Source organism: Hemicordylus capensis, chromosome 5 (genome assembly GCF_027244095.1).
Source record: "Hemicordylus capensis ecotype Gifberg chromosome 5, rHemCap1.1.pri, whole genome shotgun sequence".
Lineage (NCBI taxonomy): Eukaryota > Metazoa > Chordata > Lepidosauria > Squamata > Cordylidae > Hemicordylus > Hemicordylus capensis.
The window spans coordinates 183091770-183096508 of NC_069661.1; the positions used below are offsets into that span (position 1 = coordinate 183091770).

General features: G+C 44.2%; 1 long non-coding RNA gene across 1 annotated transcript; it reads right to left on the reverse strand.

Annotated features, from left to right (window-relative positions):
- Positions 1–3204: 3204 nt before the first annotated feature.
- LOC128327813 (uncharacterized) lies at positions 3205–3789 on the reverse strand. Its single transcript, XR_008308798.1, has 2 exons — positions 3702–3789; positions 3205–3517 (listed from the first exon to the last, which is right to left on the reverse strand). It is a non-coding gene; the product is annotated as an uncharacterized LOC128327813 (long non-coding RNA).
- Positions 3790–4739: the final 950 nt, after the last annotated feature.

Genomic DNA, 4739 nt, shown 5'->3' on the forward strand with positions numbered 1-4739 from the left:
ACAGGACTATTTTTTGTGCTCTCTGCACACTCTAGAAGTGCTCTGCTACAGTGGAAACATGTCCCTGAGGGTCAGGAATGTGTTTCCACCATAACAGAGTGGTCCCAGAGCACAGGGAAAGTGCCCCAAACAGTCACACTCTTGTGCAAGAACACCCATGTTTTGCAAGTGTGTGGAATAGTGCGGGGGCTAGTACTGCATTTGCACTGTTGCTAAAAGCATGCAGAATTAGGCTACCAGCCACTTTCTCAGGGCAACTTGACATCTTACACAGAAATTGCATCATAAGCAATGGAAGGATACCTTGTTTACATTCCCTTTTGAACATGCAAAGACAGACTTCCACGTCTACCCCAGAGTGAGATGTATGAGCTTCACATATATTTGGAACTTGCACATTTTACTGTGGTGGAGATACATGAATTTCCTCATCAAACATTGCAGAAAATGCAGATATAATTGATGAGGTCTTTCACATGATCATCTGGAGATGGTTCAGGGAAGAGAAGAGCCCCATCTCCATTATTTTGGCTCTGCTAACTCACCCCACACATGAACATAGCAGTCACAGACTCCATTATTGCCTCAGGGAGCTGGGCTCTCCAAGGCTTGAGGGAGTTATCCCAGAATGCATTGTGCTCCCAGTAAAGAGGCAGCCCACAGTACATCAGCAGCTGTTCTCTAACTGGCCTCTCTAGCTCCAGAACTCTATGACAAACAGGGCCGCCAGCTGCAGGAGAATGCTCAAAACAGAGATTTTAACACACAATCAGCAGACTGAGGTAAGGCAGCTGCTGTTTTCATCCCATCTTGATAAAATTCAAGGTTAAAACATTGAACTACCCACATTTTAACAGGTTGGGTTAAAGCTAACTGAGTAGCTTTTCCTCCTACCTTGCTTCCGCACCATCACTTCTACCGAGGTTTTCCTCTTACCTTGCTTCTACACAACCGGAAAATGAGGGGCTCCCAAACTTGGGTAGAGCATACAGGTGAAACTCGGAAAATTAGAATATCGTGCAAAAGTCCATTAATTTCAGTAATGCAAATTAAAAGGTGAAACTGATATATGAGACAGACGCATTACATGCAAAGCAAGATAAGTCAAGCCTTAATTTGTTATAATTGTGATGATCATGGCGTACAGCTCATGAAAACCCCAAATCCACAATCTCAGAAAATTAGAATATTACATGGAACCAAGAAGACAAGGATTGTAGAATAGAACAATATCGGACCTCTGAAAAGTATAAGCATGCATATGTATTCAGTACTTGGTTTGGGCCCCTTTTAGCAATAGCAATAGCAATAGCACTTACATTTATATACTGCTCTATAGCCGAAGCTCTCTAAGCGGTTTACAATGATGTAGCATATTGCCCCCAACATTCTGGGTACTCATTTTACCGACCTCGGAAGGATGGAAGGCTGAGTCGACCTTGAGCCCCTGGTCAGGATCAAACTTGTAACCTTCTGGTTACAGGGCAGCAGTTTTACCACTACGCCACCAGGGGCTCTTTTACAGCAATTACTGCCTCAGTGCGGCGTGGCATGGATGCTATCAGCCTGTGGCACTGATGAGGTGTTATGGAAGACCAGGATGCTTCATTAGCGGCCTTCAGCTCTTCTGCATTGTTTGGTCTCATGTCTCTCATCCTTCTCTTGGCAATGCCCCATAGATTCTCTATAGGGTCAGGTCAGGCGAGTTTGCTGGCCAATCAAGCACAGTACACTGTATACTTTTCAGAGGTCCGATATTGTTCTATTCTACAATCCTTGTCTTCTTGGTTCCATGTAATATTCTAATTTTCTGAGATTGTGGATTTGGGGTTTTCATGAGCTGTACGCCATGATCATCACAATTATAACAAATTAAGGCTTGACTTATCTTGCTTTGCATGTAATGCGTCTGTCTCATATATCAGTTTCACCTTTTAATTTGCATTACTGAAATTAATGGACTTTTGCACGATATTCTAATTTTCCGAGTTTCACCTGTAGTTTTTGATTGTGTGAATGACCTCTATCATATATAGTCACTTATATAGTCACTAACTGTAGGGGGGAAACCAACCCTTACATAAACCTTTGCTTGTTTACTTGAAACTTAAGTCCGACTGTTTTCAATGAGATCTATTCATGATTAAGTGTGTTTTAGATTGCAGTCTTAATTAGCCTTAATTAGTCTTAGGGTTGCAGTATGAATTAGGTATTAGTGCAGAGCTGCACAACTTCGGCCCTTCAGCTGTTGTTGGACTACAACTCCCATTATCTCCAGCCACAATGGTCAAAAGTCAGAGATGATGAGAGTTGTAGTCCAATAACAGCTGGTGGAGGGCTGAAGTTGTGCAGCTTTGAGCTAATCCCTAATTAATACTGCAACCCTAAGACTACTTAAACCTAATTAAGACTGCAATCTATAACAAAGTTGGGGTATTAGGGTTAATCCATATCAGACAGATATTCTGAATAGGGGCAAACATGAAGTGAATTTTGTATTCCATTCCAAGCTTAGAACAGAATGCAAAATCCACAGATTGTTCCATTCCGAATGGAATGTTTCAAGTGCCAATTTGGATTCCATGATGGAGCTCTTCTGGCCTCTGTGCATCTGTGGACACCATTTTGGATTCCAAATGGTGTCCATTTGACACCATTTTGGATTCCAGATGGTGTCCATTTGACACCATTTTGGATTTTGGATTCCAAAATGGCACTCAGAAAGGGGCCAAATGTTCTTCCATGGAGTGGGTCATTCCATTCCGGGAGCAAACAAGCCCCCGCCCTCCATGGTGTTTTGTTTTGAGCTTAGGATGCTAGAAACAGCCCATTCTGTCATGGAATGTTTTGACCTGCAAAACATTCCACACATCCCTAATTTTGAACTGTTGTTTCATTTAAATTGAATATGCTTTAAACAACCATATGATACCACTTAGATATTCCTCCAATAGGGCTATGAAATGAATATTTGAAAAACAAGGGGCACACACTCAGACTGTGGTGTCTGCTCTCTGAAGCTCTATAAGAGTTGAGATACGCAAAGACACATGTACTCTGTTCAGTTGGAGACTTGCTTTAAAACTGCAATATCAAGCAAGTAGCACCATGCTTCTGAAAGAGAAAATGGGGAAGCATAGAAAAGCATATTTATATGTAATAAGCATTACTGCCCTCTTGTGGTAAATTTCCCTTCTGAGTTAGTGGTTTCAAAATGTTTTTTATTACAAGGATCCAGGAATAGAATTTGGTCTTTCACTTCTCGGCCTAAAAGTCGACTCATTTAGCTCTTTTTTGGTGTACTGCTTCTAGCTTCCCATGCAGAAGTTACCAATCAGAAGGTGTTCATAACCAAAAGGTGGGTTTCTGGATCTCATTCACTGTAGGCAAATCAGTGGACCTGGCATATCAGCTATACTAGGAAAAGGGTCAGATCCTAACCTCATCGCACATGGAAATTCCATCCTTTGGCAAGTTTTGTTTTCTAGCTTTTGAAAGGCTGCATGTTTCTTTCCTCCTGCAATACAAATTTTCATATTTTTCTTTAAATGAATATGGCTATCACCCCTAACCCACAGAAAGTCCTTCATCAATGCCAGGGCCAGCCCACCCATGAGGCACAACTTGGTGGCTGCCTAGGGCATCAAGCTGTGGAGGGCATCACTATGCCCACCAGTCACCTGCTGTGTGGCTGCCTTTACCTCTGGCGCTGCCACCCACTTGCCTGCCAGCCCACTGCTCACTGCCCTTGCCACCTCCTGCCTCCCTGCTTGCTTGCTTCCCTCTGTGTCTACTGCATCCAATGCCACTGGGCTGGTCCTTTGCAAGGACTCAAAGTGCCACTGTGCTCTATAATGACATCACCATGTGCCATGAAGTGCTGTGATGTGTTATAATGGCACACTGCAATGACATCATCCTTGTATTTTGTCATGACACTTTGAGGCCCAGCAAAGGCCCAGGCTACCTGTGGACATGGCAGCCACAAAGGCAGGACGGCAAATGAGTGGACAAGGCAGGAGGTGGCATTAGTGGTGGTGGCTGCAGGTAGGCAAATGAGCATGCTTTTGGCAGGGATGGGCATCTCCATGTCTTTGGCCTCCTGAGGGGAATGGGGTGTGCCAAAGCAAGAGCCATCTAGGGCATCAAAAATTCTTGGCCGAGCTCCGAATACTGCCATCTCACCCCATCCATTACATTGAGGATTTCCATTTTTTAGAACTGTCCCTGCGACTATAGTTTGATCTCCAGGAATAAGCAGATGGTAATGTTTAGGTGGGTGTCATGAAAGACGCCTTCACCATCTGATTTCTGCATGTCAAATCTCTTTCAAAGGCATAGAAACAAATCAGGCTTCTCCCTAACTGCTTGTTAGGGACTGTTTCCTTGAAATCTGCCCTTGAGTCTTTCCAGATGTAGGACCTTTTTCTCCATGTCCTTCCTTGGGGTCTTGCATTGAATTGCATGTAGAAGCAGTGGTGGGTCTGTGCCAGTCATCCCTTGAGGCAAGGAGCAAAGTGCTGCCCCAGGCTCCACCCCCCATCTCACTGGCCCCCAGGCTGGAGCCCACTGAAACTACCCCTCTTCTCTCTGTCCCTTGCTTGCTTCCCTCTCCTGGAACACGCTCTGCTGGCCATGTCCCCTGGTGCCTCTCTCCTTTTCTTTCTTCTTGTGAGTATCCATATCATTAACCATCCATTCCGACTGCTCACCACATCCAGTTTCACCCACTTTTTGGC